Source organism: Danio rerio, chromosome 11 (assembly GCF_049306965.1).
Source record: "Danio rerio strain Tuebingen ecotype United States chromosome 11, GRCz12tu, whole genome shotgun sequence".
Lineage (NCBI taxonomy): Eukaryota > Metazoa > Chordata > Actinopteri > Cypriniformes > Danionidae > Danio > Danio rerio.
Window position 1 is genome coordinate 12289248 of NC_133186.1, and position 15965 is coordinate 12305212.

Consider the following 15965-nt stretch of genomic DNA (forward strand, 5'->3'; position numbering starts at 1 on the left):
ATGTGTTTATTTATTATTATTATTATTTTTATTATTATTTTATTATTATTATTGATGTGTTTATTATTAATATTATTATTATTATTATTATTAATGTGTTTATTTATTATTATTATTCAAATATTATTATTATAGTGTTTATTATATTATTATTATTATTATTGTGTTTATTATTATATTATTATAGTTTATTAGTATTATTATTATTATTAGATGTTTTATTTAATTAAAAATGCTGAAGTTTAAGCCCAGGTTTCAGGCTTCCTCTTGGAGACTGACGTAAACTGACCCATAGCGTCATCCGCTGTCCTGAAGGAGGAAAGTGGCGCATCCGCACTCGCGAGAAATCTGTCTGAATGCGCCAGTGAGGAATCCACCTGGATGTGTCTGGAGGGAATCGGGTGAAGAGAATCTCAGAAGAGGGCCACTGTCTCGCATCCGCAACAGACAGGTCGCAGCTGTATGCACTAGATCTGGTGTTTGTTCGAGGGCCGAAATGCAGTAGGGTGGACTGTGTCTGTGAAATGTGATAATGGATATGTGAAGCATGTTTACTATTCTACCTTTACAATACGTTTTTCACAAGCAAGTTGAGTGATTCTTTGCAAAATACTGGATTTTTTGGCACTAAATTTACTCCATAGTCTTCGCTCCATTGGCGCGCCTCTTAAAGGGTCATGAAAGCTCCCTACTTTATTATATTACTGATGAGGCGAGACAACGACACAGCTAAAAGCATCACAGCTCCAAGTTCTACATGTACAACACTGAATTTGTTCAATACAAAGCAAATTAAATCAAAATAACTGTTTCTGTCATTTATTGAAAGTGTACATGATAAAGTAATGTCTAATTAAAATATTAAATAGATATAAGAATATAAGGAATTCATGCAATAATGATATATATTAATTATAAATGATTATTATAATATACAGTATATAAAGGTTTTCATATATTATTGTTTTATTCTCATTATATACTGTATGTAATAATAATTCAGTTTGATTTAATTCAAGTTTATGTCAAATAATTGAGTTCAAGTTTAGCTGATAATGACAAAAGGTGCACATTATTGCTTTACAATCAAATTTAGAAAAGTTAATGGTTACCAAACTTTATTAGTTACTAATAACTTTAACCAATTTAGTAGCAAGCGTTTAACAGTTAAAGTTAACTATGTATAAACACATTTAACCTGCAGTATAAAAATAAATGAATTTATTTTTATATATATTTACTACTATATGTATTATATAGTAAATATATTAAACAAATACACAAACGATATAAGGATTTTTATTAAATGTTATTGGACAGGAGGCAAGGTTAAAAAAAAGAAAAAAAAAAAGAAAAATATATTTAAATGTCATAACTTAATATTATAATAAATAGTTATTACCAAATACAATAATATGATCATTTAATATTATAATAAACAATATGTAACATATAATATGTAATTATAAGTATAATAAACAATTTATTGTCTATTACAATTGCCTACAACATAAAGAAATGTTTAATAAAGGCAATTGGGTGGGAGAGGTGGGCTTTATAATGTCTAGTGTACTTTTATTCAGACATTCTGAGTGTCTCACAGGTGAGTAGGCGTAACAAACCACCTGTAGAAAACACACTCTTTCATCTCTGACTCTTTATCCGACACTTGCACCAGTGTTTGCACTTTTGCACCAGACACTTTCTTACAGTCACTCCATATCTTTAAAAAACATTGTGCATCTATGAAGTGTGCGTCACACTAATAAGTGAACTTCTCACTTCTCACTAAAATCTCAACCACAATTCTTTAGAGTTTCATGGCCCTTTAAAGGTTTCTTGCTTTGCTTTTAAACAGGTTAATCAGACAATGTGCTTTTGCAAAAGTGTAGTGTGTCAATGTATTGTTACAGCATTTTGTGTCATTTGTGATGTATATTTAACTATTTTATGTGTCTTTATGACACAAAATACATCAAATATTGTGGTGTTACTATATTTTTGTATACATATATGTTTGTGTTGTTTAAAAGTAAATGTAAAAAGTAAGCTTATCAAATGATGTTCCACACTGGTACTAGTTAAAATGACACTATATTTGTTCAGTACTAGAGCTGTCAAACTATTAATCACTATTAATAGAATCCAAGATAACAGTTTGTATTTGATAATATATTAGCGTATACAGTACACACACACACACACACACACACACACACACACACACACAGTGAATATAAAAATATAAGTAATATATAGAAATATAAGTCAAATATTATTTACTGTCATCATGACAAAATAAAAGAAATTAGTTATTAGAAATGAGTTATCAAAACTATTATGTTTATAAATGTGTTTAAAAAATCTGCTCTCCGTTAAACAAAAATTAATGACAAAAATACACAGAAGCGCAATAATTCAGGAGGTCTAATAACTGACTTCAACTAGATACACAGAAATACACAATACACACACACATATTTCACAAATATGAACTTTTTGGATACACTAATGGTTTGACAGCACTATTCAGTTCATATATTTCTGTGTAAAACCATAAACAAAAATATAATTGATTTAATATAAAACCATTATAAAGACATAAATAGCAAATAAATACAGTAATATATTATAATTAGATAAATAACTATTATTAAAAGAGATGTAATCATGCTCATAAATGTTTCATATTATGGTTAATAATGAGTGATATAAGCTACAATATGCTATTATTATTAATAATATATAATATTATTAACAGTATTATATGTTTATATTAATATTATTATAATTTAGTTTTACAAATATTTAAAATATTATTGGGCGGGAGAGGTGGGCTTTATAATGTCTAGTGAAATATCACAGGACAGACTAAATGATCAATCTTGTGTTCTAATAATCTATATTGAGTCATTCTTATTATAATATAAAGGTGTTTTAGATGAAGTTGCACACATAGTGGTTTAAACAGGAACTGCATACACAACTAAGTGACCATAATGCTTAGTTCTCATTTGTATTTTTACATCCTTAATAAATAAATAAATTTATAATATATAACATTAAAAACAATAAAATTAACGTAAAACAGAAATGATCCTATAACTATTACTTTTTATTAATAATTAATAATATAAAATATTAAAAAATTAAGTATCAAAATAAAGTAAAACAAAAATGAGCTCATAAACAGTTAACCTGCAGTATAATACATACATATATTATTGTATTTAATATATATTATAATATGTATATTAAATATTTTATTATAAATACATAAAAGACAATGAGATATATAAAGGATCTTTATTAAATGTTATTGGACGGTGAGGTTAGGGTGAGGTGAGGTTAAAAATAATAAAGAAAACATGAAAAATTAAAGTCATTACTTATTTTTATATATATATATATATATATATATATATATATATATATATATATATATATATATATATATATATATATATATATATATATATATATATATATATATTACTTGTATATAATAAGTAATGATTATATAATAAGTAATGATTATTATCCAAATACATTAATACGATTATTTAATATTATTATGAACAACATGTAATAAACATTATCATAAACTATTTTGAGATGTATTACAGTTGCCTAAAACATAAAGAAATGTTTAATAAAGGCAATTGGGTGGAAGAGGTGGGCTTTATAATGTCTAGTGTAGTTTCAAACAGGCATGAGTTATTAAAAATAAAAATAAAGTAAAACCCAAATTAGCTTATAAACAGTTAACCTGCAGTATAATACACAAATATAGTAGTATATTTAATATATATGATGATAAATATATTAAATTCTATTTGTTATAAACACATAAGACAAAAATATATATAAAGGATCTTTATTAAATGTTATTGGACAGGAGGTGAAGTTAAAAACAATAAAGAAAAAATATGAAAAATTAAATGTAATTTACTTAATATTATTATAAATGATTATTATCCAAATACATTAATATGGTCATTTAATATTATTATGAACAACATGTAATAAACTTTATCATAAACAATTTTTAAATGTATTACAATTGCCTAAAACATAAAGAAATGTTTAATAAAGGCAACTGGGTGGGAGAGGTGGGCTTTATAATGTCTAGTGTACTTTTATTCAGGCATCATTTATTAAAAATAAAAACACAAATGAGCTTATAAATATTACTATTTATTATTAGTTAATATTATAACAATTTGTTTCCCAGTACTGAGTTGCAGCTGGAAGGGCATCAGCTGTGTAAAACATATGCTGGATAAGTTATCGGTTCATTCCACTGTGGTGACCCCTGATAAATAAAAGGACTAATCTAAAGGAAAATAATGAATGAAAATAAAATATTATTAATAACAAAAAAATACAGCAAAACAAAAATGAGCTCAGAAACCGTTAACCTGCTGTATAATACATACATATATTATTGAATTTAATATATATTGTAATAAATATATGAATTACATTTTGTTATAAATTCATAAAAGAAAAAGAGAAATATAAAGGATCTTTATTAAATGTTAATGGAATGGAGGTGAGTTTTTTTTTTAGGTTAAAAAGTTATATAAATGTCATTTACTTAATATTATAATCATAGATATTATCCACATACATTAATGAGATCATTTAATATTATAAACAATATGTATTATATTATATTCTAATAAATTTTAATATTTTATTTGTTATAATACCATCCGAAGGGGAAGCTCTGGTTACTAAAGTAACCCTCGTTCCCCAAGGAGGGGAACAGAAATGCTATATTGCATCGCCATAATGATTGTTCCTTAGCTGTAGGTATCAGTCTCTTCAGCTTAAAAAGGATGCCTCATCTTGCTTTAACTGTGCTATAATAATAATCAAAAAGCTATTGGACAGGAGGTGAGGTTAAAAAATAATAATAATAGAGAAAAATTAAATGTCAATGCTTAATATTATAATAAATTAATATTATCCAAATACATTAATATGATCATTTAATATTATTATGAACAACATGTATTAAACATTATCATAAACTATTTTGAGATTTATTACAATTACCTAAAACATAAAGACAAATTTAATAAAGGCAATTGGGTGGGAGAGGTGGGCCTTATAATGTCTAGTGTACTTTTACTCGGGCATCATTTATTAAAAATAAAAGTAAAACACAAATGAGCTTATAAATATTACTATTTATTATTAATATTAATATAAACTATTAAAAATGTATAAAATAAATTAAAACAAATGAACTTATTACTATTTATTATTAATAACGTATAATGTTAATAATATAAAAAAATAAAGTTAAACAAATGAGTTTATAAACATTACTATTTATTATTAATTAATAATATAAAATAATACTAATACAAAAAGCTATTGTACAGGAGGTGAGGTTATAAAATAATAATAAAAAAAGAAAATTAAATGTCAATTCTTAATATTATAATAAATGGTTATTATCCTAATACATTGATATAATTATTTAATTTTTTTTATGAACAACATGTAATAAACATTTTAATAAACAATTTTGAGATGTATTACAATTGCCTAAAACATAAAGAAATGTTAAATAAAGGCAATTGGGTGGGAGAGGTGGGCTTTATAATGTCTAGTGTAATTTTATTTAGGCTTCATTTATTAAAAAGAAAATTAAAGTAATGCACAAATGAGCTTATAAATATTACTATTTATTATTAATAATAATATTAAATATTGTTTCCCTGTTCTGGGTTGCAGCTGGAAGGGCATCCGCTGTGTAAAACACATGCTGGATAAGGTAGCGGTTCATTCCACTGTGGCGACCCTTTGATAAATAAAGGGACAAAGCCAAAGGAATATGAATAAATGGAAATAAAGTATTAATAAATAAAACAACACAGTAAAACACAAATGATCTTATAAACAGTTAACCTGCAGTATAATACATCATTACATTATTGAGTTTAGTATATATTATAATAAATATATAAATGATATTTTATTATTAATACACAAATGACGAAGGGATATATAAAGGATCTTTATTAAATGTTATTGGACAGGAGGTGAAGTTTTTTGAGGTAATAATTTATATAAATGTAATTTTCTAAACATTGTAATCATAATTGTTATCCACATTAAGATGATCATTTAATATTATGAACAATATGTATTATATTATATTATATTATAAGTATAATAAACTATTTAATGTGTATTAAAATTGACTAAAACATAAAGAAATGTTTAATGAAGGCAATTGGGTGGGAGAGGTGGGCTTAATAATGTCTAGTGTACTTTTATTCAGACATTCTGAGTGTGCCTCTCACAGGTGAGAGTTTTTGTGTCTTTATGACACGAAATACATCAAATATTGTGTTGTTACTATATTTTTGTATACATATGTTTGTGTTGTTTAAAAGTAAATGTAAAAAGTAAGCTTATCAAATGATGTTCCACACTGGTACTAGTTAAAATGACACTATATTTGTTCAGTACTAGAGCTGTCAAACCATTAATCACTATTAATAGCATCCGAGATACCAGTTTGTATTTGATAATACATTAGCGTATACAGTACACACACACACACACACACACACACACACACACACACACACACACACACACACACACACACACACACACACACACACAGTTGAAGTCAGAATTATTCGCCCTCCTGTGAATTGTTTTTTCCTTTTTCAAATATTTAACAAATTATGATTAATAGAACTAGAAAATTTTCACAGTATTTCTTATATTTTTTGTTCTGTAGAATTATTGCTAATATTTCAACTGTAATAAAAGCAGTTTTTACATCTTTTTAAAACTATTTTAAGGTCAATGTTATTAGCTCCTTTAAGAAATATTTTTTCGATTGTCTACAGAACAAACAATCTTTATACAAGGACTTCCCTAATTAACCTAATTAGGCCTTTAAATGTCACTTTAAGCTGGATAGTATCTTGAACAATATCTAGTAAAATATGATTTTCTGTCATCATTACAAAGATAAAAGAAATCAGTTATTAGAAATGAGTTATCAAAACTATTATGTTTATAAATGTGTTTAAAAAATCTGCTCTCCGTTAAACAGAAATTAATGACAAAAACATACAGAAGCGCTAATAATACTGCAGGGCTCATAACTGACTTCAACTAGATACACAGAAATACACAGTACACACACATATTTCACAAAAATTTTATTTTGTTTTGGATACACTAATTGTTTGACAGCACTATTCAGTTCATATATTTCAGTGAAAAACCATAAACAAAAATATAATTGCTTTAATATAAAACTGTTATAAAGAAATAAATAGCAAATAAATACAATAATATATTATAATTCGATAAATAACTATTATTATAAAAGATGTAATTATGCTCATAAATGTTTCATATTATTGTTATTGATATGAGTAATATAAGCTACAATACTCTAATTATAACTTAGTTTTACAAATATTTAAAATATTATTGGGCGAGAGAGGTGGGCTTTATCATGTCTAGTGAAATATCACAACACAGACTAAATGATCAATCTTGTGTTCTAATAATCTATATTGAGTCATTCTTATTATAATATAAAGGTGTTTTAGATGAAGTTGCACACATAGTGGTTTAAACAGCAACTGCATACACAACTAAGTGACCATAATGCTTAGTTCCTATTTATGTTTTTACATCCTTAATAAATAAATCAATTCGTAATATAAAAACAATAAAATTAATGTAAAACACAAATGATCCTATAACTATTACTATTTATTATTAATTAATAATATAAAATATAAAAAATATGAAATATCTAAATAAAGTAAAACACAAATGAGTTTATAAATATGACTTTTTATTGTTAATTAATAATATAAAATATTAATGATATTAAATATAAGGTAAAACACAAATAATCTCATAAAAATAATGATAATAATAATAATAATAATATAGTATTGTGGTTAATATATATTATGATATATTAAATAATTTATTATAAATACATTAAAGACAATGAGATATATAAAGAATCTTTATTAAATGTTATTTGACAGGAGGTGAGGTTAAAAAAATAATAAATAACACATGAAAAATTCAAGTCATATATATATTTATATGTATATATAAAATACATAATTATTATCCAAATACATTAATATGATCATTTAATATTATTATGAACAACATGTAAAAACATTATCATAAACAATTTTGAGATGTATTACAATTGCCTAAAACATAAAGAAATGTTTAATAAAGGCAATTGGGTGGGAGAGGTGGGCTTTATAATGTCTAGTGTAGTTTCAAACAGGCATCAGTTATTAAAAATAAAAATAAAGTAAAACACAAATGAGCTAATGAATATTAATATTTATAATTAATTAATAATATAAATATTAATAATATAAAATATCAACAATATAAAAATAAAGTAAAAGACAAATGAGCTCATAAACAGTTAACCTGCAGTATAATACATACATATAGTATTGTATTTATTATATATTATGATAAATATATTCTATTATATTTTGTTATAAACACATAAAAGACAAATACAAATATAAAGGATCTTTATTAAATGTTATTGGACAGGAGGTGAGGTTAAAAAACAATAAAGAAAAATATGAAAAATTAAATGTAATTTACTTAATATTATAATAAATGATTATTATCCAAATACATTAATATGATCATTTAATATTATTACGAACAACATGTAATAAACAATTTTGAGATGTATTACAATTGCCTAAAACATAAAGAAATGTTTAATTAAGGCAATTGGGTGGGAGAGGTGGGCTTTATAATGTCTAGTGTACTTTTATTCAGGCATCATTTATTAAGAATAAAAACACAAATGAGCTTATAAATATTACTATTTATTATTAGTTAATACTAACAATTTGTTTCCCAGTACTGGGTTGCAGCTGGAAAGGTATCAGCTGTGTAAAACACATGCTGGATAAGTTAGCGGTTCATTACACTGTGGCGACACCTGATAAATAAAGAGACTAAGCCAAAGGAAAATTAATGAATGAAAATAAAATATTAATAATTTAAAAAATACAGTGAAACAAAAATGAGGTCATAAACAGTTAACCTGCTGTATAATACATATACAGCTGAAGTCAGAATTATTAGCCCCCCAGAATTATTAGAGCGCTTATTTATTTTTTCCTCAATTTCTGTTTAACAGAGAGAACATTTTTTCAACACATTTCCAAACATAATAGTTTTAAGAACTCATTTCTAATAACTGATTTATTTTATCTTTACCATGATGACAGTAAATAATATTTTACTAGATATTTTTCAAGACACTTCTATACAGCTTAAAGGCTCAATTGGGTTAATTAGGGTAACTAGGCAGGTTAGGGTAATTAGGCAAGTTATTGTGTACCAGTGGTTTGATTTGTAGATTATCGAGAAAAAAATATAGCTTAAAGGGGCTAATAATTTTGTCCCTAAAATGGTGTTTAAAAAATTAATAACTACTTTTATTCTAGCCGAAATAAAACAAATAAGACTTTCACCAGAAGAAAAAATATTATCAGACATACTGTGAAAATTTCCTTGCTCTGTTAAACATCATTTAGAAAATATAAAAAAAATTTGAAGGGGGCTAATAATTCTGACTTTAAGTGTATTTAATATTAAATTTAATATATATTGTAATAAATATAAGAATTATATTTTGATATAAATACATAAAAGACAAAGAGATATATAAAGGATCTTTATTAAATGTTATTGGACAGGAGGTGAGTTTTTTAGGTTATGTTAAGTTATATAAATGTCATTTACTTAATATTATAATCATAGATATTATCCACATACATTAATAAGATCATTTAATATTATGAACAACATCTATTATATTATATTATATTATATTATATTATATTATATTATATTATATTATATTATATTATAAGTATAATAACCAATTTTGAGATGTATTACAATTGCCTAAAACATAAAGAAATGTTTAATAAAGGCAATTGGGTGGGAGAGGTGGGCTTTAAAATGTTTTTTTCAGACATTCTGATTGTGCCTCACACAGGTGAGTAGGCGTAACAAACCACTAGTATAAAACATACTCTTTCAGATAAAAATACAGTAAAACACAAATGAGCTCAATAACAGTTAACCTGCAGTATAATACATAAATATAATATTATATTAATTATATATTATGATAAATATATTAAATTATATTTTGTTATAAATACAAAAAGACAAAAAGATATAGAAGGTTCTTTATTAAATGTTATTGGACAGGAGGTGAGGTTAAAAAATAATAAACAAATAAAAATGAAAAAATAAATGTCATTTACTTAATAATATAATAAATGATTATTTTTCAAATACATTACTTCGATCATTTAATATTTTTATGAACAACATGTAATAAACATCATCATAAACAATTTTAAGACATATTACAATTGCCTAAAACATAAAGAAATGTTTAATAAAGGCAATTGGGTGGGAGAGGTGGGCTTTATAATGTCTAGTGTACTTTTATTCAGGCATCATTTATTACAAATAAAAATAAAGTAAACACAAATGAGCTTATAAATATTACTATTTATTATTAGTTAATACTATAACAATTTGTTTCCCAGTATTGGGTTGCAGCTGATAGGCCATCAGCAGTGTAAAACATATGCTGGATAAGTTGGTGGTTCATTCCACTGTGGCGACACCTGTTAAATAAAGAGACTAAGCCAAAGGAAAATGAATGAATGAAAATAAAATATTAATATTTTGAATAATACAGTAAAACACAAATAAGCTCAGAAACAGTTAACCTGCAGTATAATACATACATATGATATTGTATTTATTTTATATTATAATAAATATATCAAATGATATTTTATTATTAATACATAAAAGACAAAAAGATATATAAAGGACCTTTATTAAATGTTATTGGACAGAAGGTGAGGTTAAAAAATAATAAAAAATGTATGTCATTCACTTAATATTATAATAAATGATTATTATAAAATTCAATAAATATAATCATTTAATATTATTATGAACAATATGTAATAAACATTATAATAAACAATTTTGAGATGTATTACAATTGCCTAAAACATAAAGAAATGTTTAATAAAGGCAATTGGGTGAGGCATCATTTATTAAAAATACAAATAAAGTAAAACACAAATGAGCTTATAAATATTACTATTCATTATTAATCCTAATATAGATCATATCGATTTAAACACATTTTATACATATAAATACATCAATTATGTCAGTGACATACTTTTTAAAGTAAGTCATTGAGCAGGAGGTGGGCTTAGTGTTGAAGTGTATTAATAATAAAGAATGTAAATAGAAAATGGAACAATAAATATACCCAACACAATAAAGAAGTATATCATACATAAATGCTCATAAATGATACTTATTAGGTAAAATATATAAATTATAAAAAAATTAATAATTTTTACAATTATAATTATGTTAAGGTTGTAAGTTATTATTATACAATAATATAATATACAATAAAATATATAGAAAATAATATTTGTATACCATGTGCAAGTTTAAATTTGTGTGTTTACATGCCTAAAAATCGAAACAATATAATACAAAAATGATAAATAAATACATAATAATTCTCATGTCAACTGTATATAAATAAGTAAGTTAATTTTATCATTTAATTATTCTAAAGAAACACAAATACATAAATAATAGTTGTTGTTATTATCATTATTTATATGTAATTTTAATTGTAATATATAAATATTGTATGTGTTATTATTGCATAAACTAATTTAAAAGTTCTTTAATGAAAATGTATCGGGCGGGAGGTGGGCCTGATCTTTAGTGAAGTTTTATTTACACACTAACTGAAAAATTTACAATAAAATAAAGATAAATATACGATAATAAAATAAGAAACTGTTATGATAAACGCACTAGTAAATATGCTTTCTAAATGAATAAATCATTTAATTTAACATTTTAATCAAAACGATTGAGGCATCACTTTTCATTCATCACTTCACCCCGCTAGTTTTTTGTTGTTGCAGGTTATTTCTTCTATTATTTTAAATGTAATATTATATTTATGTACTGTATTATGTGTGTGAATATGAACTACTGTATGTAAAAGTTGTTTTGTGAAAGTGTTTGTTTTAAAATATAATAAAAAGGTCAATAAAATTCTGCTGTTTTTGTTTTCTTTGTTGTCCAATAATGAAAGCACATATATACTGATGGAGAGTTTGACATTCATGACTAAATTGTCTGTCCTCTGCCTCTCACACTACATTTACACACATTGGGCCCAATCATACACCCGGCGCAAGACGTGACGGAATTGTTGTTTGCTAGTTTCAGCTTGGCACAAGAGTCGTTTTGACATGTTGCGCCACGCTGCTTCAATAGCAAATGCATTTGCGCTTATTTGTGCGCCCATAGGCATTCTGGTCTAAAAAAGGAGGCGTGTTGAGGCGCTTTGCTGGCACGCTGCTATTTTGAGGAACTTAAATAGACGGTTCAATAAACCAGATTAAAGCTGGTCTATTGTCCAGCGGAGCACATTAGTCGTGATCCTCGCTTACACGTAGCTTAATACACATGTGCATAAACTACAATAGAAAGAAATTTAACAAATAAATTCCAGCATGCGGATCAAATGCATGGCCATATTCTCTTTGCAAAAAGTCAGTCACAGTATCTTTGTTTCAAAGCATGTGATTGGATACTGACGTCTCATCAGTGTCATAAATATTCAATTTCTACCACTGTAGTTGAGGTTGAGAAAAATAATAATGTTTCTGTTTAAAAATTCATGAAAATTAAACGACGATCTTTAAAAAAAATGTAAAATTTGACGATCTTTTTTTGACTCATTTATGACTAGTTACGCTGTCATGACAGATACACGGACCAGTTTTGATGTAGTAGTTAATGTTAAGTTGCTATAAAGACAAGTCTAACAATGTCATAGTTATCATTTTAAATGCAAATGAGCTTCTGACAGTTGTCATAAGCATGAATAATCAGGGCTGGCAAAGTCTGGTAGCCCCAAGGTAACGGCGCTATTGTTTTTTGCAGTCGGGCTACCAAAATCTATCTACACCATGGCCGGCGGGCTATCTAGATATCACGATTTTGGTAACCCGACTGAAAAAACAATAGCCCCGGGATCACATTTTGCAAGTCCTGATAATATCTCATTTATATTTATGACATGTTTTGATGATTCTAAAGGTTTTATAAGCAACCCCTCAAGTAAAGTCATTGTGAATGTGATTATAATTATATACGTATAATAATTATACATTTGTGTGTGTGTGTGTGTGTGTGTGTGTATGTATATATTATATATATATATATATATATATATATATATATATATATATATATATATATATATATACACACCTGTCCAACTGCTCGTTAAGGCAAATTTCTAATCAGCCAATCACATGGCAGCAACTAAATGCATTTAGGAATGTAGGCATGGTCAAGCTGATCTGCTGCAGTTCAAACCAAGCATCAGAATGGGAAAGAAAGGTAACGTAAATGACTTTGAACGTGGCATGGTTGTTGGTGCCAGACGAGCTGGTCTAAGTATTACAGAAACTGCTGCTCTACTGGGATTTTCACACACAACCATCTCTAGGCAGAGTTCAACGCTAAGGATTTTTTGTACTGGCCCGATCGGACCAGTGGTTCAGATTTTTACTTGCCCTGTCAATATTGTCACTGGCCCCACCAAAAAAAGTTAATAGCTATTTCTTGGCCACATATAAAAAAAAAGTCAAAATTTTTGTAAATCTAGAATTTAAATATTTAAAAAATGTTGTTAAAGTGTTTTGCAAACAAAAGTAGCAAAATGTGCAGGTATTTTATTGCAAAACAAAAGATGGCTGACCTGCCAAACTAACAGCAAACTGTACAAAACATCACTTCATTTTTTTTTTTTTTTGTCGTGGCGTACCCTTGTAAATGTCTGCTTCCAAGATGTTAGAGACAAATATTTTCCTTTAGCATCATCACTTGATGTTGCCGCCATGTTGCTGTCTCTTAGCTGTACTGGTTGTTACGGAAAAAAATAACATGCTTACAACATCCAATCAGATAAGAGGAACCAAGAAGGTAGCATTTGAAGGCTTAAAAACACAAACGGTTTCTCTATTCTGACTGTATTTGCACGCAATTGACAAAAAGTCACAGGCAAATTAAACTTTAGTGACAGGGCATTAGTGGCCCGATGGGGCCAGTAACGATCCTGTCTACTGTCCCGAGCATCTCGCACGCTGGCCCCGGGCCATCGGGCAGTCCTTATTGTTGAGCCCTGCTAGGGTTTATACAGAGAATGGTCTGAAAGAGAAAATATCCAGTGAGTGGCAGTTCTGTGGGCGCAAATGACTTGTTAATGCCAGAGGTCAGAGGAGAATGACCAGACTGCTGGTTCAAGCTGATAGAAAGGCAACAGTAACTCAAACAACCACTCGTTACAACTGAGGTCTGCAGAAGAGCATCTCTGAACGCACAACACGTCCACCCTTGAGGCGGATGGGCTACAGCAGCAGAAGAGCACACTCGGTGCCACTCCTGTCAGCTAAGAACAGGAAACTGAGGCTACAATATGCACAGCCTCACCAAAATTGGACAATAGAAGATTGTAAAAACGTTTCCTGGTCTGATGAGTCTTGATTTCTGCTGGGACAAAACAGTAGGGTCAGAATTTGGCATCAACAACATGAAAGCAGTGATCCATCCTGTCTTGTATTAACAGTTGAGGCTGCCGCTGGTGGTGGTGTAATGATGTGGGGAATATTTTCTTGGCACATGTTGCATTAGTACCAACTGAGCATCGTGTCAATGCCACAGCCAACGCAAGTATTGATGCTGACCATGTCCATCCCTTTATGACCACAGAGTACCCATCTTCTGATGGCTACTTCCAGCAGGATAATGCACCATGTCATAAAGCATGAATCATCTCAGACTGGTTTCTTGAACATGACAATGAGTTCACTGTACTCAAATGGCCTCCACAGTCACCACATCTCAATCCAGTAGAGCTCCATTGGTATGTGGTGAAACGGGAGATTCACATCATGTATGTGCAGCCAACAAATCTGCAGCAACTGCGTGATGTTATTATGCCAATATGGAAAATCTCAGAGGAATATTTCCAGTACCTTGATGAATTTATGCCATGAAGGATTAAGGCAGTTTTGAAGGCAAAAAGGGGGTCCAACCCAGTACTAGTAAGGTGTAACTAATAAAGTGATCGGTGAGTGTATTTCAGGGCCTACTCACACTATGCCATCCGTACCGTGCACAGGCCCGTTTCCCGGATCGTTTGAGAAGTGTGAGTGCGCTGAATCGGGCTCAAGCACGGTTCACTTGGCCGACCCTGGCCCGGTTGGAAGACAAGAAGACAGAAGGTGTGCCTGAGCGCGGTTCACTTGGGCTTTGGCACGGTACGCTTGCGAGTGCAAAACGCGCCAAAGCCCGAAACTGAAAGCGAGACGTGACTTTTAAGGCGCTGTTTCATATGGATTTATTAATCATTCTTACTGTTCAGTGAACGCAAACTGCCGTAGTTCACTGCATAACAAACGACTGAAACGATATAACTAGAGAAATCTCCACTGTGCTGCTGAGTGAGAGAGCGCTTCTCACTGAACAGCGCAGCAGCGATGACGTAAGCGTGCCGAGGCCCATTTGTGGTGTGAGTGCGGGCCGTCAGGGGAGACGGGAGGGGGGACAAGCGCGATTTGGCCCGGTTTGAGGCAACTGTACCTAGTGTGAGTACGGCCTCAGTTACAGAAAGCATGAAACAGTCTATGTGGCAACAATATAGGCATTCTGAAATAAAAATGGTGAATATTAACATGAACAATTCTAAAGCTGTGTACAAGACAAGCAGCACTTTAATATTAGTATAAAGAAGCACAGAATAACTGGTA